A 26049-nucleotide genomic window follows, 5' to 3' on the forward strand; every position below is an offset into this window, starting at 1 on the left:
TAACCAAAACATGAAGCTTAACAAAATCCATGGCAAAGTTAGTCTCTGCCAGTGAAACCCAAATAAAGCTCCCATTTTCACAGAACCACACATTACTGAGGCTGGAAGAGACCTCTGAGATCATTACCAAGTCCAGCCTATGACCTGACACCACCATATCCACCAGACCATGGCACTGAGTGCCACAGCCAAGCTTGCCTTAAACACTTCCATGGGCAGCGACTCCACCACCTCCCTGGGCAGCCCATTCCAGTCTCTAATTCTCCTTTCCAGCAGGAAGTGCTTCCTAACACTGACTCCCCTGGCACAGCTTCAGGCCATGCCCTCTCCTCCTGGCACAAGTTGCTTGGGAGCAGAGCCTGACCCCCACCTTATTACAACTTCCCTTCAGGTAGCTGCAGATTGAGCTAAGGTCCCCCCTGAGCCTCCTCTTCTCCAGGCTGACCACCCCCAGCTCCCTCAGCCTCTCCTCAGCAGCCTTCCCCTCCAGCCCCTTCCTCTCTCTCATTGCTTTCCTTGGGACCAGCTCCAGCACCTCAAGATCAGTGAGGGTCCAGAGCTGCACACAGTGCTGGAGGTGAGGCTCCCCAGTGCCAGCACAGGGCAGAAAGACCTCCCTGTGCTGCTGGCCACACTGCTCCTGACACAAGCCAGGATGCCACTGGCCTTCTGTGCCAGCTGGGCACCCTGCTGGCTCATGCCCAGCTGCTGTCACCCAGCACTGCCAGGTCCCTCTCTGCCAGGCTCCCTCCAGCCACTCATCCCCCAGCCTGTAGCACTGCATGGGGTTGTTGTGCCCAAAGTGTAGGAGCCTGCACTTGGCCTTGTTAAACCTCATCCTGCTGGCCTCAGCCCATGCACCTGCTAGTAGTCAGTGGAGATCTTGCCCTGGTCTCAGAGGTGAAAACTGCTGCAGGAGGTTGTTATTTCTGTGTTAGAGTCGTTTGTAAATGATGGCTTCATTTGCGGGCACAGGGGTTGGTGTTGTAAAGTAAGTAACAATGCTCTTTAACTGCACCTTTCTGAAGGCACCAACGCTTTGCAACGTCAATGTCTCTTTCATTCAAGGGCAAAAAAGATGCAGGCCACGTTTCAGCTGAGCAGTCCTGAGGAGCTGACATTTCCCAGCTGAAGGCTCTAATGGACAGAAAGTGGAGGGAATTTTCATATATTTGTTGTTGGAGTGAGCTTTTTTTCAGAGGACTTCAAGATGAGACATAACTACTGCAGGCTCTTATTGATTTGCAGAATAGGAACTATACAGGCAATGAGCAAGGAAAGTCCTTTTGCACCAGTAGTGTCTGGGATTGTTTCTCAGCTGGATTGAAGTGGAGTCACTTAGAAGAGGAAAAGCTATTTTGCTCTTTATGACCTTACTGCTAAAAGGAGATGAAGGAAATCATCTGTTCAGTTGTGCATCCACACCAGCTGGTATCTCCAGCAAACATACCTGACACCTGGTATTCCTCTCTTAGTGGTGTGGCTGCCAGGCACAGCTTGGCAGCTCTGAGGGGCACTGACTAGCACTCCCTGTTAGTTAGGATGTCTTCTGTGATCATTTCTGGTACAAGGGCCATTTCCTAACCTCTGCTTTCTCACTAGCTCAGTCTCTTCCTAACTAGCAGCCTTCCATGAACTCTTCTTTTCTGTCTGATTGGGCTAGCAAGCAATAGAGAGATTTCAGCTGGTGTGGATACACAACTGAACAGCTGATTTCCTTCATCTCTTCTTGGCAGTAAGGTCATAGAGAGTGAAGTAACTTCTCTTTTAGGTGACTCCACTTTTATCCACTTGAGAAACAGCCCCAGGCATTACTGTTGTGAAGGGACTTTTCCTTGCTCTTTGTCTATATCGTTCCCATGCTACAAATCAGTAAGAGCCTGCAATATTTATCTGACATCTTCAAGACCTCTGAAAAAAAGCTCACTTCAACAACAAATACATGAAAATTCTCTCCACTTTCTGCCCATTACTAGCAGCTTAAGTAGGGGAGCTTCCTAAAACAATTCCTCTCCTTTACCCCTGGCCCATGAGGCATCCCATAAGAAATGGCAGCATGGCCTGTTGCAGGAGCACTTCAGCTGTGGCTGCATTTTGCAGCTCTGCTACTTGAATTAGTCTCTTGTTGGAGACATCTGAACCAGCTTCACTAGAGCATTTGCATGCTCAGTAAAACCTGCAGCATTCTCTGATGTCTGGAGCTTGTCTGATGTCACAGAATCACAGAACTCCTGAGGCTGGAATAGGCCTTTGAGATCAACCTAACACTACCACATCCACCTGACCATGGCACTAAGTGCCACAGCCAAGCTTGATTTAAACACCTCCACAGATGGTGACTCCACTACCACCCTGGGCATTCCATCCCAGTCTCTAATTCCCCTTTCCAGTAGAAAGTGCTTCCTAACATCCAACCTAACCCTCCCCTGGCACAGCTTCAGGCCATGCCCTCTCCTCTTGGCACAAGTTGCCTGGGAGCAGAGCCGGACCCCCACCTTACTACAGCTTCCCTTTAGGTGTGCTAAGGTCCCCCCTGAGTTTCTTCTTTTCCAGGTTGACCACCCCCATCTTCCTCAGCCTCTCCTCAGCAGCCTTCCCCTCCAGTCCCTTCCCCTGACCCTGCTTCAGCACCGCAAGATCTCTCACCTCAATATCTCCAACACCTCAATATCAATGAGGAACCTGAACTGCACACAGTGCTCGAGCTGAGGCCTCCCCAGTGCCAGTGCATAGGTCTCCCTAAGGTGACTTGATTTATCATGCTTTATCATTGATAGGGAGTAAAAATCTCTTTGCTTTGGTTGTAGCCACCCCTGTTGTTAGAAGTTAGAGGCAAGTGTGAGAGGAGAGGGGAAAAGTCAATGTATGAGAAACCTGGATCCTGCTGAGTACATTCGTGGTGCTAGTGAGCTTCAGCACCACCATCTGTGTAAAGAGTTTTACAGCAGCACCATGGAATTACAGAGTGTTAGAGGGTGGAAGGGACCTGCAGAGATTGAGTCCAACCCCCCTGCCAAAAGCAGGATCTCCTAGGGTAGCCCAAACAGGAATGCATCCAGGTGGGTTTTGAGAGCTTCCAGAGAAGGAGACTAAATCAGGCTTAAAGAAACTCGACTTATCATTCTCTGCTGCAATATAACTGTCCTAAAACTAACCTCCTACGCACCAGGCCAGGTGAAGCGTTGTCTGCAGGTGAGCAGACAGGAAAACACCAGAAATGCAAGGACTTGTAACATCCCTCAGCAGCAGACCTTTCTGAAACACGTGCAGAAGTGCTTCCCCATGTGGAAACAGGGTGACCAAAGCGGGGTTTAAAATGCCAGGCTGATTCCTGGCACAGCACTAAGCTGGCAAGCCTCCCAGTTCGGTTCAGTCTGGTTCTTTAGTAGGCTGTGGGTATATTGCAATTAGCAATTACACAGGACACGATCTGGTTAAATTCCCCAGTCCCTGCTTTGAGTGCTTCCTACATCTTGATGATTCTTCTGCCCAAAGGGGGCACCTGAACTGAGCTGACAACTAGCTTATGGCTCAGACACCTAGCATTAACTCCCTGCACCATCTCTCATCTCCTGCATCTGCCCAGACTCTCCTTACGCAGTTGACTCTACTGCACAAGAGGAGGTAACAGCACTGCTGCCAGCTTTGGTGGAGTACAGTTAAATGCTGAGCTTTCCTGTCAGATTGGACACAAAGTTAAAAAGAAGACAAATCTTTTCCTCCTGCTCCTACAAAGAATTTACCACGGGCAAAGATTTTACCATGGAAATACTGATGGAAATTGGAGGAGCTCTAGAAAGTATCACCATGCAGAGCAAGGGCTAATTGGAGGCTGAAACAAATTATGGTCTAGAAGCTGCATAATTAAAAACAACCCCCAAATTTCCAGGATCCAAATGTATCAAAACAAAGTACTTGGAAAAATACAGAGCCTTGCAAATCAGCAATTCCATAAGTTACTGATAGACCCTTTAACATTCCCCATCAGGTAACAGACACTGTAGGAGTCATCAGCCAGGCAAAGGCTCTGAGGGGATTAAGCTTCAAACCATGTGAATTGTATGGGGAAATTATTGAGGCAGGAACTATAAAATATGTAGGTCATTTTATTTCCAGAAAGCTCTACCCACAACAAATTCGGGTTCTAATTCTGTCAGGAAAATCTTCCCAAGGATGCTCCTGGGCAATTCATTCATTTAGGACAATCAGAAGAATTGGAAAAGTTTAGTCACAAAGTGGCTTTGCCTCACTTACAAATAGGCAGCCTGGAACCCCAGGGCAAGCCTGTGCCACTCACTGCAGTGGAGTAGAAATTTCAAGCTATTCCCTGGCTCCTTTGTGGCAGTGTTGGAACTGCTTGGCCCTTGAGAGGCTTCCAGATCTTCCCAGGGTGCTGAGAAAGAGGCAGAGGATCTCTGACCTGATCCTGGTTCCTCTTGGCACAGAGGTTTGCAGAGGTGCAGGCAGCATCTCTTGCAGATGTGCAGGGAGCACCATGTCAGTGGCACTTCTTGCCACAGCATGAGGCATTTAAATGCCTTCTCCTGGGAAACTTGGGGCACTTCAGTTTCCAGGTAACTCAAGCTTAAAATATTAGGGCTAAGCTGGGGCAGAGGCAGCTCACTGGGGCAGAGGCAGCCAGGCAGAAGCAGCTCAACTGCTTGCAGCTTAGGTCAATTTATATTCCTTGTCCAAGTGCAAAGGCTCCTTTGGCCACAGAGATTCACCAATCAGATGGCATTTGCCAAACTGACCATGAGGTGAGCCCAGGGCTTGCTCACCCTTATTTGGGCAAGACACCAAGTACCTAAACACCTGTGGGTACCTGTTTATCACTTGGGGAGGGGACATAACGGCCCAAGCCTTTGTTTTCCTCCCACCCTTGCTTCCCCCATCAGCAGAAGGGTGGGGCAAGCCCGGACATCCAGTTGGCCTATTAGCCTGCCAGGACACCGTGTTGCTGGCGCCCTGAAGATGCTGGTACCTAACATACAGCTAAGTAGCACCCACCCTGGGACAGGGGTTTGCTGTGCTTTTCCTTGTGATGCAGGAATTCCTGTCTTGTTCAAGCCTGAGCTGCAGAACCTGTCAAAACAGAGAAAAAACATTAAAAGAGTTGGGATGGAACTAGGGAAGAAATGCTCACCTAACTGAGCAAGCTATGGACCAGACATGCTTCTAGAATGCTGCCTGGATGGCAGAGACCAGAGCAGGTGGCATGTGCTGCAACAGCCATTGCAGCAGAGAGACAGGCCTGTACTGCCTGGAATTCACCTGCTTCGGAGGTGCCATCATTTATTAAACATACCACCTTGAAAATTCTCCTTGTTCCCCCTTTTTTGGCTGTGCTGGTGAAAGAAAATGCAGTAAGAGACAGCGGGCAAGGCATGTTGAGTAATCACCTATGCAGAGGCCTTGCACCTCTGGTATCTATTCAGTGTTTTGAATATTAGAAGGGCTGTGGTTAGTAGGTTGAGAGAGGTTCTCCTGCCTCTTTGCTCTGCCACATCTGGAATACTGTGTCCAGTTCTGGGCCCCTCAGTTCAAGAAGGTCCTCAAGGAACTGCTTGAGAGAGTCCAGTGCAGAGCCACAAAGATGCTGCAAGCAGTGAAACAACTCCCTACTGAGGACAGGCTGAGTGGGCTGGGGGCTCTTTAGCTTGGAGAGGAGAATGCTAAGAGGTGACTGCATTAATGATCATAAAAATGCGAGAGTAGTGTCAGAAGGATGGGACCAGGCTCTCCTCAGAGATGCCCAATGGTAGGACAAGGGACAATGGGTGCAAGCTGGAGCATAGAAGGTTCCATGAGAACATAAGGAAAAGCTTTTTCCCTGTGGGGGTGAGAGAGCTCTGGAGCAGACTGCCCAGAGATATTGTGGAGGCTCCTCCTCTGGAGATATTAAAAACCTGCCTGGGTGCATTCCTGTGTGACCTGCTCTGCTCCTGGCAGGGAAGTTGGACTGGATGGTCTTTGGAGATCCCTTCCAACCCTGATGTTCTGTGACTCTGTGACACAACTGACTTCTAATGAACTTACTGATGACCTTCACGGGCAGCGCTCCAAAAATGCCTTTCAGTCTCATTCCCCTTATACACCACATGTAAACACCAACGTGCCAGAAGCATTCTAATTACAGCACTGCAGTAAAGTGGTTTCAAAATGAACCAGATTTACTCTTCCGTCGCGAGGACACGTGCGGAGGAGTCAGCCAAGCACCCACCTGCCCATCCGAACGCTGACTGCGAGGTTTATTCATCCCTGCTTGCAAAATCAGAAATAGAACAGGAAGGTGAATCAAAGAGCACAGCTCTATGGCTATAATTTTGCTTCCCTCTTCAGATCAGATGGCTGAGTTGGAAGAATTAAAGCCCATCAGCTGCCTCACCACAGGCGGCTGCTCAAAACGTGCAGCAAGGATAATGCTCAATGTATGGCAAACCAAATATTTAAAGGAAGACTTTTGTAGGCTACTGTTTCTTATGCATACAACCACACTGAGGAGCAGCTACCAGGAGCAAACCTCAGCTTAAAGAATTCCTGATTTAAGTGCTTAACTTTATAGCTTTATAATGTTATGTCCCTAGAGCTGCTTTTAACTCACTTGGGCATTTAACTTAACAGCTCCACATTTGCTTTCACCTGAATTGCCAAAAAAATTGTTGAGAGTAAGAGAGGGAATCAATAGTTTTGCTCGGTCTGTGATTCACTCAGGAGAGAGCATGCAGCAGAATCAGATTCCCCAGGCAGGCTGCGATTGCCAGTTACCTGACAAGTGGGTTTATCACCAGACATGGCAATTTACAGACACAATCTGACGTTTTGAAATGCCTCCCCTCGTGCTGCTATAAATTTCTCACTATAACTCACATTACATTTAGGAAACAATTCAGAGAGGTTTAAAATCAACCTGCCTCCAGCTGCTCCAATGTCCTTAAATCAGGTCTATTTCACGTTGAGCAAAGAGCCAATGAATCTGAAGAGCTGGTGTTTGGAGAAGATGCTGCTTCTCTTGAGCTCCCCTAAAAGGTAGGACAGCAGCAGGTTACAGAATCACAGAATGATAGGGGTTGGAAGGGATCTCAAAAGCTGATCCAGTCCAACCCCCTTGCCAGAGCAGAATCACCTAGAGCAGATCGCACAGGACCGCATCCAGGTGGGTTTTGAATATCTTCAGAGGGGGAGACTCCACAATGCCCCTGGGCAGCCTGTGCCAGGGTTCTGTCACCCTTACAGGGAAAAAATTCCTCCTCATGTTTCCATGGAATATCCTATGCCTCAGCTTCCACCAGTGCTCATTGTCTGGGCATCATCAAGCAGAGCCTGGCTGCAGCCTCTTGGTACTCACCTTTACATCTTTATCACTATGAATGAACACACCTCTCACACACTGCCCTGTGGTCTGTGACCTACATCTCCATATCTGAAGGGGATCTACAGGAAGGCTGGAGAAGGACTGTTTAGAAGGGCTTGGAGTAATAGTATACAGGGCAATGGTTTGAAACTGGAGCAGAGGAGATTTAGGTTGGGCATAAGGAGGAAGTTCTGCACAGTGAGAGTGGTAAAGTACTGAAACAAGCTGCCCAGGGATGCAGCTGCAGGCCTGCCTTCCAGCTGTCAGGTTCTTCAGCCCTCTACATGGAAACCCAATACAAATATTGATCACCCTTGCAGGAGGTGGGCACCTGTTCCTGATGGCAGAAATATGCACCCATTCAGAAGATGAAGGGATGGTATCCTTTGCCAGTTCTTTCACAGTATCACAGTATCTTTCATCTCTGTACCCATAGTTTTCATGGCAGAGACTGTGGCAGAATGTGACAATCTGTGCTCTATCTGCCTGAGCTGGTCAGTGAATTCACCAACAGTGATAGACCTTCCATTATCACTTCTTGATAGAAACTTGCTGGCCAAGATGTTAGCATAGGATGAAGGAGAAAGTTTTGTGCTTTGTGAAAGGAGTGCTTTGTGAGACCTGTCCCAGGAGGAATGTCATCAGGCTCATGTGTGCCATGATCTCCACAGAGCACTTCCTTCACAGCAAACTCCTTCAGAAGCTTAATTCCCTGCTCAATGGTGTTCCACTTCTTGGCAGCCCATGGCAGATCATCTCAGGAAGGATATCTCATAGCCACAGCCAACAGGAGGTGTGTCCACAAGCTAACCTTACCAAGAGGACTTGTCAGGTATTTGTCCACTCCACTCTCCTTGGTGAGTGGCCCTAGCTGCTTGGCAGACTTGTCTCCTACCTGCAGGGCATTGGCACCAATGCTACGGCATCTCACTTGCCAGCTTGGGATTGCCTCTCCTGATTCCCTTGAGTATTCCCTTCTAAACTCCCTGATCTCTTTGAGGGGATCATTGGAATCCTGGATGTCATCCTTCTCTTCCTCTTGTTGTTCTGGTTGTCCCTGGCCTAGAAACAGAACTTTCCTAAGAGCACTCTTAAACTCCTCAGAGCCATCCTCCCTCTCAGCAGCCAATCTCACAAAGTTCCTCTCATCAGTGTATTGCGATTTGAGTATATTGGCCAGATCTCTAAGGTTGTATTTTTCCTCTTCTTCCTCTTGTGTACCAGAGGTCCCCTCTCCTAAATCCTGTCTTGAATCACTCTCTGTCAAACGCTTGGTCTTAGCTTTATCTTTGGCTGGAGCCAAAAAGGTGGTAGAAGTTCCTTCTAGCAGCTCTGAGTCACTGAGGGTCTGAACTGCTGCCTGTGAGTTTGAATTTGGTTTAGGGTTAGAAACTTCTGCTTAAGGATGTGAGCTAGGTGAAGAAACAGCAGGGACTTGCACAGCTAGACCTGGTCTTTGGCTGCCTGCCACATTACTGTCAACAACTGAGACTTTGGCAGTTGTTCCACAACCTACGGGAGGAGGTGTAGCAGTGGACATGGCTGCCCCCTCTTGCTCTACCCCCAGACAGAAATAGTTTTGAGAAAGTCCTCCAGGCCTTGTCTCTAACTCTGTTTGCAAGTAAACCTTCCTCTTCCATTTTCTTAAAGCAGCCACAATCGAATTTGCCATGCACAATGCTGCTTAAGCGTTCGTGCTTAAACCAGAATTATTTGGGCTATATTTATACACGATAAATATGCCACTGTATTATGTGTGCAGAACTCACTCTAGGGGTTTGGAAGTTCAGTTTTAGGCAGAATTACTCTCATGAGGGATGGTGAATAAATTTCAGCTGTTGTAATATTTCCTGACTTATTAAAAACAAAGTGGGTAACAGTTTGAGAAATATTAAAGCCGACCCAGCTGAGGAGATACTCTCTGAAATCCAAAAACATTCTTTGACTCTGTCTTCCCATTAAATCGAGCAGAAGGGAACCAAGCTTGGCAACAGCATCCAAAAGTGGAGCCACCTAGTCCTAATGGATATAATATACTAATGATTAACCAGATAAGCTTCAGCTTAACTTCCAGACGTAATTAGCAATAAATCAAATTGAATTCACTCCACTCAGAAGCGCTAAAATAAAGCCGTGATGGTTTGGGAGCTACCTGTCCCCCACGCTTAAGAAACCACCCGAATTAGACTGAGCCGGCGAGGCTAAGGAGCGCAGCTTTACATTCACAGCTTAGCACACGGGACGGGCAGATAGTTACAATGTATCACAGATCCACACAGCTGTAGGCAGAAATGTACCGGTTAAAAGTAACACAGAGACACAACAGCCCTCCCAGAAAACGGAGTCCCCAGGAGGGGCTCCCAACCACCCTTCCACCTTCTTTCCACCTCTCTACCTTATCCCAGAGTCTGCCTTAAATGCAAGGTGATTTTGGGGGATCAGCAAGGGGGGGGGAGGGGTAGAAGCAGAAGGATTAGTTACACAGATCCAAGCAGAAAGACACACTCCGACAGACAGAGACACACAGGCTCTCGATGTTTGTGTTCTAGTTTTTATACATCTCAGCCATCCTATGAGGGGGAGAATTCTCCCGCAGCGGGACATGAGCTGTAAACATGAGGGAGAATGTCCTTGAAGCCTTGCTGGCTCAGGAAGCCAGGCTGTGGACAGTGAGCAACCCACACACACCTGCAAAGGGCTGGACCTGCCAGCCCCTGGGGCGGACACAGCTCCAGGGGGCTGAGCCTGCCAGCCCCCTGGGGTGGAACCACAGGTTGTTTTGGCACAGGGTAACCTATCTGCACCTTGCACGTGGCTCTGGGCCAATCTGTACTGTCCACTTGTGCCAGACACTGCACTGCCCTAATAAAGCAGCACTGATGCATAGCAAGCTGCTGAGTTGACTCGTCAGTGCCCCGATCTCGCATCTCACCAGCCTCCGGACCCTGACACCTATGAGTGAAGAAGACATCACTTTTGTTTCCTTTTCACAGCCCATAATCTATTTTTTTCCTCATTAAAATATTCCAATTAGCCTCAAACTAGCACACTGGGCAACCTGTTCCAGTGTTCCACCACTCTCATGCTGCAGAACTTGTTCTTCACATCCAGACCCAATCTGCTCTAGTCTGAAGCCATTGCCCTCATCCTGTCCCTGCAGGCCTTTGCATACAGTCTCTTTGCAGCCTTTTTGTAGCCCATTTCAGGTACTGGCAGGTTGCTGTCGGATCTCCTCAGAGCCTTCTCTTCTCCAGGCTGAACACCCCCAGCTCCCTCAGCCTTCCAACATCAGTGCTAACACCTCACTAACTGTAGCAGAATTTCACACCGACCAGTGTGAGCAGAGCACAAATCTAACAAAGGGGCAGAGAACTCCTTCCTCCATCAAAAGGCACAGCCTGGGGGCAGGAGCACACAGCTGCTGCTGTCCCAGCTCTCATGAAAGCACAGGCAGCCTCCTTGCTTGGCATAATTGTTCATCACAGAGAGACGAGCTCCTGGCCTGGATCTGCTCCTGCTTCTGAACTCAGCTTGAGGACTTCTGAAATCTGTTGGCAGCAATCAACCAGTAACAGCATAGAAGCATGCAATCATAGAATCATCCAGGCTGGAAAGAAGCTCTGAGATCATCAAGTGCAGCCATTTTGCCTACTCCACCAAGCCTGTCACTACACCATGTCCTCATGCTTCAGATCTAGATGGCTTTTAAACACCTCCAGGGATGGCTACTCCAGCACCTCCCTGGGCAGCCTGTGCCATTGCCTTACAACCTTTTCCATGAAAAAAAATCCCAATGTCCAGTCTAAACCTCCCCTTGAGGCTGTTTCCTCTCATTTTATCATTAGTTACTGGTGAGAAGGGAGCAGTGCCCACCTCTGTCAGTGTGTGCCAACATGCAACCTACCTCATGTAAGGTTGCAGTTTGGTCTTCATGAAGTCAGTGCCAAATTCTTGCAGAGTTGAATGGGAAAACAAAAAAGTCATTCTGGTGCAGACTGCCAGAGGAAGGGAGCTAACAGCCAGAGATGCCTGCTGGAACAACCTAAGTATGCTACTACCTGGAGGTAAAAAAAAAGGCTAGGGCTTGTCTTCATTTGTAATGTTGAGCCTTCTGATGACATGAAATGCAGAGTCAGCATTTGCTGCATACAAATAATTCCTAATTGCACTCACCATTGCACTGGCAAAGAGGGACCTGGCAGTGCTGGGTGACAGCAGCTGGGCATGAGCCAGCAGGGTGCCCAGCTGGCACAGAAGGCCAGTGGCATCCTGGCTTGTGTCAGGAGCAGTGTGGCCAGCAGCACAGGGAGGTCTTTCTGCCCTGTGCTGGCACTGGGGAGGCCTCACCTCCAGCACTGTGTGCAGCTCTGAGCCCTCACTGCAAGAGAGATCTTGAGGTGCTGGAGCTGGGCCCAGGGAGAGTGAGGAGAGAGAGAAGGGGGCTGGAGGGGAAAGCTGCTGAGGAGAGGCTGAGGGAGCTGGGAGTGGTCAGCCTGGAGGAGGGGAGGCTCAGGGGGGACCTTAGCTCACTCTGCAACTACCTGAAGGGAAGTTGTAATAAGGTGGGGGTCAGGCTCTGCTCCCAGGTAAATTGTGCCAGAGGCAGAGGGCATGGCCTGAAGCTGAGACAGAGGAGGGTTAGGTTGGATGTTAGGAAGCACTTCCTGCTGGAAAGGGGAATTAGAGACTGAAGTGGACTGCCCAGGGAGGTGGTGGAGTCACTGTCCCTAGAGGTGTTTAAGGCAAGCTTGGCTGTGGCACTCAGTGCCATGGTCTGGTGGATGTGGTGGTGTTAGGTCACAAGCTGGAGGTGATGATCTCAGAGGTCTGTTCCAGCCTCAACAACTCCATGGTTATGTGATTCCACTGCCTGTCTATTGCCTACAAAGGATTCCCAGGAACTGGTGTAAGAACTGCTACTCTAAGATCTCTGCAGTTTGTGGCTGCAGATCTCTTGTAGTCCTGTCTTCACTTGAGCCAAAAGAGTGGAGGACTACTTGTGCTCTGAAACCACCTCTTTAGCAGGGGCAGTGCTCTTGATTTGCACAAGGCTGAAATGAGGGGCTGATGCTGCAGAGGGTTTGTGGAGCACATAGCACCACAGCTCCTGTCCAGTGGCTGTATTTCATTGGGAGGTTTGCAGGAGCCTGCATCATATACCTCATATGGCATAAGGGAAGAAGTCTCTAAACATAGAAGGATTATTCACTGCGCCCAGCACCCACCTTGGCTCACTGCAAGGCACCTCCTGGCTGTTTCTGAGGAAGGAAGAGGCAGATTAGCTCCCCAGGCTAAGAAGGAGAGGCTGAAGGAACCATCTGAGCCTTGGGCTATTCTGCAGGCTCCTGTCAAACTTGAGCTGGTCACTGTATATATCTCAGTATTTCTGTATCCCTCTATAAAACCATGAGAGCATTTCCCTCCTCCCATGCAGTTTCTGTCTCACCTACTTTATGACTCAGGTTCCTCAGAAAAGGACACCTCTTTCTCCTACATTGCTAGCACCACTGAGTCCAAGCTGTGACTGGTTCCCTAGAGGATACTTGAAAACAAGCACCAGTAGAAATCTTTGTCAAGCAGCTGAGCGAGCACACCTGCCCGAGGTGTTGAAAGTGTGCTGCAGCTGCCCAGACTTCCCCAGCAAATCATAGAATCACAGAATGCCAGGGGATGGAAGGCACCTCCAAAGCTCATCCAGTCCAACTGCCCTGCAGAACAGGGTCACCCAGAGCAGATCACACAGGAACAAATCCAGGTGGGTTTTGAATATCTCCAGAGAGGAAGACTCCACAGCCCCCATGGCAGCCTGTTCCAGGATTCTGTCACCCTCACAGGGAAAAAAATCCTCCTCATGTTCCCATGGAACCTCCTATGTCTCAGCCTCCACCATTGCCCCTTGTCCTGTCCCTGGGCATCACCCAGCAGAGCCTGGCTCCAGCCTCCTGCCACTCACCTTTACATCTTTACCAACATGAATGAGGTCACCTCTCAGCCTCCTCCTCTCCAAGCCTCAAGCCCCAGCTCCTCAGGCTCTCTTCACAAGGAAGATCTTTCACTGCCTTCAGCATCTTTGTGACCCTGCACTGGACTCTCTCAAGCAGTTCCCTGAGGCCCTTCTTGAACTGAGTGGCCCAGAACTGGACACAATGTCCCAGATGTAGCCTCACCAGTAGAGGGAGAAGAGAGCCTCTCTTGACCTACTAACACAGCCCCTCTAATCCAGCCCAGGATGGCATTGGCCTTGTTGGCCACAGGAATACATTCCAGAGAAGATGATGTCCTCAGAGTAGAAGGCAATAATTGCCATAGGTGGATGCCCAAATTTGCCTTCCTGCCAGGCAGGAGGACAGCTACATAGGCAAGGATTTACAAAAGAGCCTGCATGAAGATCTGCAATGCAACGCCCCATGTATGAAAACCCAGAGCTGCAAATTTTAAAGAAGCATTTTTCTTTGCTTTTTTCCCCTTTTATCCTTAAGAATGGGATTTGAACACAAGTCCTCTGTGGCTGAGGTCAGTGCCTAAAACGCTGCTCTTTGCCACAGGCCCCCAAGTCCCCTGCACAAAGATGCTAGGAGTAAAAGTGCCTCTGCCAAGCACTCCAGCTCTGCTGTAACACAGTGCTTTGCCCAGACTGGTCTTTTACCCACAGTCTTCTACCTAACTCCATTCCAGCTACAGTTAAGTTAAAAAACATTACCTCCCAATCCTGCTCTCTAACTGCCATGAAGCATTTAAAACATACAAAAAGGGGCAAGGCAGAGGTGGCCTTTGCTGTTCTTTACTAAAACACTGTTAAAGCTTCATTCTCAGCTCAGACTACAGCTACAAGTAATTTTATTATTAATGATGATGAAGGGCTCAATAGGAAAATGATCCCACTCTCCTTTTTCTACTGAGTCATAACAAGTGAGCAGGGGTTAGAGCAATGAAATTACCAGCATGCCAGTGGCAGACAAATGAAAGATGCCACTTTGCACAGCACGTGGGCACCTGGTGGAACTTCCTACTGCGAGATGTCTAAGTGTCAGAGTGGGGCTGAATGGAAATGCAATTGGACAGCAGTTACAGATGGGATGAGTGCTGGCTGAGCACAGAGATGCTCTTCCTCCAGTGAACAAGGAAGAAAACTGAGGAGGAGAAGGCTGAATGGGGGTCTGAGCAGTGTCTACCAAGAGCTGAGGGCTGGGGGGCAGGAAGGAAGGGACAGGGACAGCCTCTGCTCACTTGTGCCCTGTCACAGGACAAGGGCCAGGGGATGCAAACTGCAGCACAGCAAGTTCCAGCTCAACAGCAGCAACAGCTTCTTGACTGTAAAGTTCCCAGAGCCCTGGCACAGGCTGCCCAGAGAGGTTGTGGAGTCTTCTTCTGTGGAGCCTTTGCAGCCCTGTGTGGATGTGTTCCTGTGTGACCTGTGCTGGATTCTCTGCTCCTGCTGTGGCAGGGGGGTTGAGCTGGGAGATCTCCAGAGGTCCCTTCCAACCCCTGGCATCCTGGGATCCTGTGAAATACTCCAGATGATTTTCCTGACTGTAAGGGTGGAAGATGGGCCTGCACCCCCCCTCCATCCATTCTTACAGCAGGAGGTCCATCACACTGTCATTAGGATGCTGCCTGAGCCTAGGCTGGCATTAGTTCACATATGCAGTTTCCCTGTTTATCATTTCTAAGATGTAAAATTGGACCTGGTTGGCCTGATTCTAGAGTTCCTACCTTCAAGTGCTGATTACCCCAGATAGTACTGATAGCAATACCCTATTCTGTGCAGCCAACTACATGCCACTAGGCAGTGAGTAATGAATGTGCAATCAAAGCCTGGAAGAGAGGGCTCTTTGCAAGCCTTTAAACATCAACATACTCCACAAGCAACAACAAATTGACAATGAGAAATGAGAGACATACTCAAAGCCACCACTTCCCTCAACTTGTACGGGGAAGGAGATGCTCTCTTTCCCTGGATACAGCTCTGGGACCTCAGGTAAGGAAAGCAAAGACAGGTTGGGATATAAACAGCAGATATCTTGGTTGCACATGCAGTGTGCTAGAGGGCAGGTCACAGGCAGAAGCAGAACAGCAGAAAGTGGCACACTGCTTCAGCAGTCACTGCACCTGGCTCAGCAGTCACTGCACCTGGCTCAGCAGTCACTGCACCTGGCTCAGCAGTCACTGCACCTGGCTCAGCCAGAATGGAATGAAAGTTTCAAATGGCTTTTTAAATTCCTGGGGGTACTTTACTTTGCCTGAAACATAGAATGATCTGGGTTGGAAGGGACCTTCAAAAGTCATCCAGTCCAACCCTCTCTGCACTCAGCAGGGGCATTCTCAGCTAGATCAGGTCACCCAGAGCCCTGTCCAGCCTCACCTTCAATGTCTCCAGGCATGGGGCCTCAACCACCTCCTTCCCACATCCTGATGGTGCAGAATTTGTTCCTCACATCCAGTCTCAATCTGCTCTGCTCTAGTCTGAAGTCATTGCCCTTGTCCTGTCCCTGCAGGCCTTTGCAAACAGTCTCTCTGTAGCCTTCTTGTAGCCGCCTTCAGGTACTGGCAGGTTGCTCTTAGGTCTCTCTGGAGCCTTCTCTTCTCCAGGCTGAACACCCCCAGCTCCCTCAGCCTGTCCTCGTAGCAGAGCTGCTCCAACCCCCTGAGCATTTTGGTGGCCTCCTCTGGCCCTGCTCCATCAGGTCCATGTCCTTCCTGTGTTGAGGGCTCCAGAGCTGGACACAGCATTCCAGGTGAGGTCTCACCTCATTTGATTCTGAAAGATGTACTTCACTTCAGAAATAGCTGTGATTGTTACAGAGGCTCCAAGCAGCAGGACAGAAGCTATGTGAAGTGAGGGACCACAGTCCCTCTGGGTGGCAGCTGGAATGAAGTGAAGAATCATCACAGTTGCTATGTAGATCTTCACATTTCATTTTCTACTGCCAGTTGGTTGGAACTGACCCCACCCCAGTGATGAGTTCTGAAGAAAACTTTCACCATGCCCTCTCAAACCGGGCCTGCATTTCACTGGGGGGTGGGGAGCTTTATGTATGCTTTGACCACATTCACAAGGACAAAGATATGCAAGAAAACACAGGCAGAGCTCTGAAAGTAAGAATCTGTCCAGTGGTCTCCAGTTCGGTTAACAACCAGGAGAAGAGATGCCACTAGGGACCAGGCAGGAAACCATGGTGGCAGCCACATAAAGCTTTCTTGTTCTTTTACACTCAATATGTGTCCTCCACCTTCCATACCACATTAGGGTGTTTTTGAATCTTCACTCTGGAGAAAGAACAGCATCACAGCAGCATTCAGGCTGCAAAGCCCCTCAGGATCACCAAGTCCAACCCAGAACCCTGCTCTGCAAGGTGCACCCTAAACCATGTCCCCAAGCACCACAGCCAAACCACCTTGAAACACAGCCAGGCTTGGGCACTCCACCACCTCCCTGGGCAGCACAATCCAGTGCCTCACCACTCTGGCTGGGAGAAAATCCTTCTTCATGTCCACTCTAAACCCGCCCTGCTGCAGCTTGAGGCCATTGCCTCCTGTTCTGTGGCTAATGCCCTATGAGAAGAGACCAGCACCAACCTCTCCACAAGGTGCTTTCAGGGAGCTGTAGAGAGCCAGGAGGTCTCCCCTCAGCCTCCTCTGTTTCACACTAACCATCCCCAGCTCCTTCAGTCTCTCCTCATCAGATTTATTCTGCAGGCCCTTCACAGCTTCCTTGCCCTCCTCTGCACTCTGTATGACCACTTCTAAAACCATCATTTCAGTGTAAAAGCAGCAGGAAAAGGAAAGCTAACAAGTTCCTGCAGCGTCCAGACCAGCAGTCTTACCTCTCACAGGGGACAAAGAAACAACCTCCCCCCCAGAAAAATCGTGCAACCCACTGAAAAAAGAGATGCCCAGGCCAGAATCATGATGATTGCATGACAATGCTTTGCTCTCCATGCTTGCCATTTTGCTTTCATTGCATCGTTTTTGTTGTTAACCTGTATTTATATGCATGCTAAAGATTACACAGAAGACAACTGGCAGAGATAGCACACAGGAGGATCTGCAATCAAATAATCCCTCAGCTTTGCATTTTAGTACCCAGCTAGAACGAGGGACAAGATCTACAACATCCTTTCTTGTTTACCCTGTGTAATTGCTTTGGAGCTTTCTTGCAAGCAGAAACATTGCTTTCCCTCTGGTAAGGGAGGGTTTCATCCCAGCACACTGACTTCCCTGCCCAGAGAGACACCAGGAGAAATAGGATAAGGTCACTTTAAAGGCCAGCACCTGCTGTGTCTTTGCCTGCACAGAACAAAACCCAAGCTTCTGATCACCTTTATAAATCACATGACCAACAGGCTCATAATTACAGTAAACATTAAAGCTGATTAAGTGCTGCCACTGACAGTAATTGTCACCATGTGAATTGTCAGAACGTGGAACCTAAAGAGCAGCAGAAAGCAAACTGTTGTGAATAACTCATTTTCATTCTAAACAGAGGGAAAATAATCATGGCCACTGAACATTTTGGAAGTGGGGCTGCTGGGCTAGCCTGGCTCTATGTGCCATTTGGGGACCAGAGGGAAAGTTCAGAAGTTCCTGACTCAAGGCTTGGATCACAGCCCTTCACACTGGGTAAAAAAATGGCTGATGGCCAGGCCCAAAGAGTGGTGGGAAATGGAGTTAAGTCTGGCATGCCCCAGCACTCAGCACTGGGGACTCTACTCTTTAGTGTCTTCTGGAATTATCTGGGTGAGGCATTGAGGCATCCTCAGTAAGTCTGCAGACAGCACCAAGCTGGGTGGCTGTGTCCATCTGCTAGAGGGCAGGGAGGCTTTGCAGCAGGACATGGACAGGTCAGACCCATGGGCCAAGGCTCACTCTGTGAAGTTCAACAAGGCCAAGTGCCAGGTCCTGCACCTGGGTCACAACGACCCCATGAGGAGCTACAGACTTGGCATTGTGTGGTTGGAAAGCTGCAAGTCAGAGAAGGCCCTGGGGGTTGTGGTTGGCCATTGATTAAATGCGAGCCAGCAGTGCCCAGGTGGCCAAGAAAGCCAAAGGCATCCTGGCTTGGATCAGGAGCAGGGTGGGCAGCAGGGACAGGAGGGGATCAGCCCCTGTGCTCAGCACTGCTGAGGCCACACCTCGAATGCTGTGCTCAGCTCTGGGCCCCTCACTCCAGGAAGGACACTGAGGGGCTGCAGCCTGTCCAGAGCAGGGCAGTGAGGCTGGAGAAGGGCCTGGAGCAACTGGGCTGTGAGCAGGGGCTGAGGGAGCTGGGGGTGTTGAGGCTGCAGAAGAGGAGGCTGAGGGCAGAGCTCATTGCTCTCTGCAGCTCCCTGCAGGGAGGTTGGAGTGAGGAGGGGGCAGCCTCTGCTCCTGGGTGGCAAGGGACAGGAGCAGAGGAAATGGTTCCAAGCTGCCCCAGGGGAGGCTGAGGCTGGATGCCAGGAAATATTTCTTCCCAGAGAGGGCTCTCAGCCATGGAATGTTCTGCCCAGGGCAGTGCTGCAGTCCCCATGGCTGGAGGTGTTTGAGCAGCCTGTGGAGCTGTGCTTAGGGACATGGTTTGGTGTTGTCCTGCAGTGCTGGGTCGAGGGTGGGACTGGAGGAGCTTGGAGGTCTCTTCCAACTGGATATGTTCTGTGATTCTAAGATTTGGTTATGTTTTTTGAGGGAGGCAGCTGAAAACACCAACTCTGTCAGCAACAGGGCTACAGGGGAGGCTTTTGTGAGGAGCTGCTAGAAGCTTCCCCAGTGTTAGATAGAACCAACACTACCAGCTCCAAGGAGCACCATCTGCTGGCCATTACCAAGCCCATCAGCACTGCAGCAGTGCCTTGGGGTTAATATTTAAGCAGGAGAAAAAACCGCATGACAACAGTTGCAGCTGGAGAGAGGAGCCAAATTATGTGCAAGAAACAACTCTACAGACTCCAAGATGAGCGGAGAAAGAGGGTAGGGGAGATGGTACAGGTGCCAGATCAGAGATTCCCCTGCAGCTGTTGATGAAGACCATGATTAGGTAAATTGTCTTCTCATAGCCCATGGAGGTTAATGGCAGAGCAGATATGCACCTGCAGCCTGTGCAGGATCGGCCCCCCCCCCCCCCCCCCCCCCCAACACACTCACACTGATGTGGGTGCATGCTCAAAGGTGATGTGACTGTATGGGGAGCCCATGCTAAAGAAGGCTTCTGGCAGTGTCTATAGTTCTGTAGAGAGAGGACCCCACACTGCAGCTTGTCTGTATGCAGGACTTGTGCCCTTGTGAGGGATCCATGCTGCAGCATTTTGTTCCTGAAGGACTGCATGCCATGGAAGGGACCCATGCTGGAGCAGCTTGTACAGATCTGTAGCCTGTAGGAAGGACTCATGCTGGAGAAGTTCATGGAGAGCTTTCTCTACTGGGATGAACCCTACACAGTAGCAGGGGAAGAGCATGAGGAGTCCTCCCCTTGAGGAGAAAGGAGCAGCAGAGGCCATGTGTGGTAAACTGACCAGAAGCACATTCCCTATTCCGCTGTACTGCTGTGGGGCAGGAGGCAGAGAAACCATGAGTAAAGCTAAGCCTTGGAAGAAGGGAAGAGTGGAGGGAAGGTGTTTTAATAAGATTTGGGTTTATTTCTCACTATCCTACTCTGATTTGGTTAGTAACAAGTTCATTTTCCCCCAAGTCAAATGTGTTTAGCCCATTACAGTAATCACTGAGTGATGTCTCCCTGACAGAGAGTGATAGAGCAGCTTAGATGGGTACCTGGCATCTAGCCAGGGTCAGCTCATCACACCTAAAAATCACAAATCCCAATCCCAGGGTCCTAGAAGCCTACAATATCCTTGACATTGACTTCAGCAGGACTGGACCAAATTCTTAGTCGTGCTATGGCTCCTGAGGTTGGAAGTATTTAAAGCTCACTCTGTTCACATTTACTGATTTGCTCTGCAGGGACATGATTTATTTATTGCCTCAAAATTCTTCTTCTGTTGTTTAATACAAGTAATTTATCATTGTATTGAGGAGTTCACTTCAGGCAAGAGGGAAGGCAACAAAACATTGCACTGGCTCATGAAACTTCTCTTTCTGATGCAGTGGAGGCGAGCTGGAGGAAGCCTTGTGCTGATGACCTGCAATTAGATGTCATGAGAGCAGAGGACAGAAGAAAGACAACCAACCAAAAAATAATGTTTGTCTTTAAAAGAAAATGACAAAGAGAAACAGAGAAAAATCAGGTAGAATCAAATGCTGAAGGCTATTGTAACTTCTGTTCTCTTTCAGGAGTACTGTGTCTGATAGCAGTTCCAAGGTGACGTGATCATAGGGACAATTTGCTTCTGACCGCTTATGCCAGGGCTGGCACAGAGACTCTCCTTTCCTTTTTGGGTGCTTGCCCACTCCTTGCTAGGCTTGTTTGGCCAGGTTTGGCACTGCAAAGCCCCTGTGGCAAGATTCAGCTTTTGGCAATGAATGGTACTGATGCTCAGTAACATACAAAGTGACCTCCTCCCCTCCAGCTAACTGCAGGGATTCCTTCACGGATTACATCCCATGTCTCCTGTATTACAGGTTTGGTGCTCTTCACCCAAGTTGTTAAAGCAGTTAAGGAGGTCCAAGGTAGAAGCAGTTGAAAACAGGCTAAGCACGTTTCAGGCTCTTCTGCCTGGAGACAAGCCAACTGAAGCAACCACACAGCTGTTTCCCAATAAGGCCACATCAGAAACCCACATAAAAACTACATCTGGTTACATTTTCCTGGAGAAATAAACTCCTTTTGTTCCTCAGGCTTCCTGACCCTCAAGATTCTTTCCAGAGGGTTCAAATTACACAAGTAACTACATTCTTTTAAGTCTTCGCATTCTCTTCCTAATTAAAACATCTCTCAGACTTATCAAAGCAGAGATACTATCATTCGAGGCCAGCCACCTAGCAATTCCTTGCTTAATCACAGAGAAAGCCAGGGAAAGGGAAAGAAAAAGAAGAAAAGGAAAGGAGAAAAAGGAGAAAAGGAAAGAAGAAAAAGAAGAGGCAGAGACAGGTTCCATCGTTTACACCCAGATCAGATCTGTTTTGTCAGGCTTTTTCTAAGCTCCCCTATCCTTGATGGCCATCACACTACTTTACAAAGCTGTCACCATATGTGAGAGATTTGGCTTCAGGGGGAAAATGATCAGGATGAAAGAATTACTTCTCTTCAACCAACCTCCTGAATCATTCATGCTCCCCACCTGAATCACAGTCAGCTGCAGGATCTGTCACATTCTGGGTTTAAGCCATGTATGGTCTAACATTTACCCCATGGCCAATCAAAATATTCTATTAACCCCCTACAAATACACAGAGGCAAAAACCAAAGCACCAATTTCTTGTGGAGCTCAGCACCTTGCCGAGTGCCGTTGCTCCAGCTGGAAGCTGTGCAGCCTTCTCTACAGCAAGGAGTCACTTTAGTTCTTATTTTTCAAAAGCTGTATCATAGGATCACAAGATGCCAGGATGTTAGGGGTTGGAAGGGACCTCCGGAGATCTTCCTGTCCAACCCCCGCTGCCAGAGCAGAACCAGAAGAGGTTGCACAGGAACACATACAGACAGGGTTGGAAAGGTTCCAGCCACCTCCCTGGGCAACCTGTTCCAGCATTCCACTACTCTCATGGTAAAGTATTTCATTCTCTAAATTAGCATTTTCATCCCAACCTAAACTAAGGCTAATTAAGATGTTTTATAACTGACATTTATGTGTCTCGACAGGTGATTTATGCCCTGAGGCTTCCATGTTGGTGCTGGATGCATTGCTTCTGCCAGCGATCCCACCAAGGCAGAGTGAGGGCAGCACCTCTTCAGCTACCCACACTTTCACTGCAGTAATGGGATTACAATGAGGATTAGTTCAGAGATGAAATAAAGTGTTCATTTAAAGCCATCAAAAATAGTTACTTTGCTGTCAGATTATTAATCACCTGCCATAATATTCTTAGATGTGATTATCCAAAGCGTCTTTCTGTGCAGTCAGAACGCCCTTCTGTCAGACACCACAGCTACAGGCAAGCGGCAGCCACAAAAGCGCTGCCACCGCACAGAAACACTGCCACCTCTTGATGCTCGCAGTCAGACAGCTGCCAGGCCTCTGCTCAAAACCAGAACTCCTCTTCTAAACCTTAACGAGTGACTTTCTCTAATGACTTTCTCGTGTTAGGGGTAAGGGCTCAGAACGTTCAGCTAATGCAGGATAATTCATTAAGCTACAGTAACCTGCTTTGGAGCCTGAGCTCTGCTGAACCAGATCTCTTTTTCTTTCAGGCACATGATTTTTGTGTTTGATTGTGTGCTAGTTTGAAGCAGGCTAGAATGTTTTGGTGAGAAGAATTAGATTACAGGCTGTGAAAAGAAAACAATGGTGACAGCTACTTCACTCATAGGCTCACTGAGATGAATAAGAACAAGAATGCAAACACAGACAACAGAGTCACTCTCTGTCTCTCCGGGACTCAGTCTCTTTCTCTAACCTTACCTGCCATCTGTGTGGCTAATCCTTCTGCTTCCTAACCCCCATGGCCAACCCTGCAAGCTACTTTGAGTGTAAGGCAAAGTCCTGGGTAAGGTAAAGGGGTGAGAGGAATGTGGCAGGGTGGCTGGGAGCCCCTCCTGGGCACTCTGGTTTCTGGCAGGGCTGCTGTGTTTCTGTATTACTTCTAACTCGTACATTTCTGTAGATATTGTGACTACCTGCTTGTGTCTTGTGCTGAGCTGTAACTATAAAGCTTCATTCAATTTCCAGAGATGCTGAGTCTGGTCTGGGTGATTTTCCAAAGTGTGTGGGGGCAGGCAACACCCAAACCATCACACATTGCTTTAACACCAGTGGTGTCAGCAGTTTCTCCTGATACCAAGACACAAAAAGAGGCTGAGCCTTGGAGACCACAAAAAGATGCAACATGAAATGCTATGAAGCCTAACACATTTTCTTCATGCACAGGTTGTTGCTAAGCCTTCCATAAGAACACAGAGCTAAGATCAAGTGTCAGGTCCTGCACCTGCGTCACAATAACCCAGTGGTGAGCTACCGACCTGTGGATGTGTGGTTAGAAAGCTGCAACTTAGAGAGGGTCCAGGGGATGCTGTTTGGCCATTGATTAAATATGAGACATCAGAGCCCAGGGGGCCAAGAAAGCCAAAGGCATCCTGGCTTGGATCAGAAGGAGGATGGGCAGCAGGGACAGGAGGGGATCATCCCCCTGTGCTCAGCACTGCTGAGGCCACACCTCAAGCATTGTCTTCTGCTGATGAAGAGGAGGCTGAGGGCAGAGCTCATTGTTCTCCTGGGTGGCAAGGGACAGGCGCAGAGGAAATGGTTCCAAGCTGCAACAGAAGAGGTTGAGGCTGGATGCCAGGAAATATTTCTTCCCAGAGAGGGCTCTCAGCCATGGAATGTTCTGCCCAGGGCAGTGCTGCAGTCCCCATTGCTGGAGGTGTTCCAGCAGCCTGTGGAGCTGTGCTTAGGGACCTGGTTTGGTGTTGCCTCTGCAGTGCTGGGTAGAAGGTTGGACTGGAGGAGCTTGGAGGTCTCTTTCAAATGGATATTTTCCATGGTTCTATGAGACGTGCTGGTGCCTCAAGGAGCAATGAGTACAGTGACTCCGTGCTCAAGTCTTCCTGATAAAATCCTTCACCTCCAGACAGGCAGGGGCTGTGTGATAGCACTCACCGTGACTCTATGGGGACTGTTAAACACATGTATCTGCAGAAAACTCCAGCATCTCACTCACTGGAGATGAAAATTTTCTATCATACTCTTTGTGAGTCAGGTAATTGTTTTTTTCACCCCCCTGATTAATACCCGAAGGCTCTTGGCAACCTGAGCTCGTTGAGGATGTCCTTGCTTACTGCAGAGGAGGCTGGACTAAATGACCTTTGAGAGTCTCTTCAAACTAGATGATTCTGTGATTGTGTGATCACAGGAAGGGCAAGAGTACATTTTAAGCCTGGGCTGGTTAATTTTTATTACTGTTTTTCAAGGCATCTGGTCCTGCTGCTGAGGCATCCATGTTCAGCAACAGCACAGAGGGAAGGCGTAAGCAGATACTGAAAATTCTAGTTCAGTGGGAGTAAGAAATTGTGTCAGTGGAACAAATGACTTGTTCCAAATTTCTGGTTAAGACATATAATAGAAAATGTCACAAATATAAACACACCAAAAGAATAAGTTAGAAATACAAGAAAGACAATATCTATCTTAAAATGGTGTGTCCTTGAAAAAGAGAATAAGGCAAAAATACTCATTCCCTTCAGGTAAGACTTGCACCCCATCAGACAAAGGCTACGTTGAGCTCCATCTCCCAGCGGTAAACCCAAGGGAACCTGTCAGATTCTGCTCCTGGAGGACTTGATATTTCTGATGGCCCTCTCTGGGCCCTCTCTCTGCTGGAAACAGATATCAACTAATGCCCACAATACCTTGTAACAGGCCCTGGATTCCTTGAGATTCTGGTTTCCAGACATTTCCAAACTCGCAAGCCCTGGGGTGACATGGCTAGGTTGGAATGCTGTTTTCAGGAGGAGACCACTGCCCCTCCACTTGCAAAGCAGCTCCAACAGCCCCTCAGAACCCTGCAACATGGGCAGGGGGCTTTGAGAAGGGACTGGCTGATGCTGTAAAAAATGGTGCTGCTCATCCTCTGCCTTAGCAAGCTAAATGCTGACGAGCAGCAGTGCCATTATTGCAGGTCTGTTGTTAGTCAAACTGGTAAGTGAACATCTTGTGGAGTTCTGCTTCCCTTCGCTTTGAGCACCTCCAACACATTGGAGTTTGTCTCTTCTGCCCCTCCATGATTTCAGGCATCATGAAATGATTTCACAGGTTGAAGCTGACAGCAGTTGCCTAACTGGAAAAGAATATTTAGCTCTATAAGCAGAAAAGGGTTGGGATACTGAAAAAAATCTTTGGGCTGGGGCATAATGACTGCCAGTGAAGTTGTTAAATTAAATGTAGAAACAAATTGTGTTTGCTTTTATTACTGGGGAAGTCAAGACTGGGAGAAATGGTCTGGAAACAACAGGTTATCTGTGTGCTCAAGTCAAAACCAGCATGAGGGCAGTGGAACAGCGGAACAGGTTGCCAGGGAAGTGGGTGGGATCCCATGCCTGGAGATATTCAAGGTGCTCTGGGCAACCAGATCTAGTTGAGGATGTCCCTGATGATGCAGAGGGGGTTGGACTGAATGACCTCTGGAGGTCCCTCCCAACCCAGACCATCCTGTGATGGTATGAAAAGTAGTTCAGCACAAGGTATCAGGCCCCAAAAAGGGCTCAGTGGGTGAAATTCAGAAACTGCAGCACACAGAGGGTAAGAGCAATGAGTGGTCTCTGCTGGTGATCAGAACCATGCACTCGTACCACAGCAGGTCTCTCACTAGCACCTCTCTAGACAGCATCTCCTGGTCAGATTAAACACCCTTCCATCTCCCGGGGTCTCCCTACTAGGGTGGGTAAAACAGAGCAGCATTCTTTCAGAAATCCCAGGTTGCTGTCATTTCACGTTTCACTCCTCCTGCTCCTGTCCTACAGCATCAAGGAGAACCAGAACCTCATCTTGCCTGCAGCACTTGGCTGTGGTGTGTGGAGAATAAATCTTTGAAGAGTGACTGAAGGAGCTGACACTGCTTAGTTTGAAGAGGAGCCTAAGGGGAGACCTCCTGGCTCTCTACAGATCCCTGAAAGG

The sequence above is a fragment of the Pogoniulus pusillus genome, chromosome 24, assembly GCF_015220805.1.
Source record: "Pogoniulus pusillus isolate bPogPus1 chromosome 24, bPogPus1.pri, whole genome shotgun sequence".
NCBI classification, from domain to species: Eukaryota; Metazoa; Chordata; class Aves; order Piciformes; family Lybiidae; genus Pogoniulus; species Pogoniulus pusillus.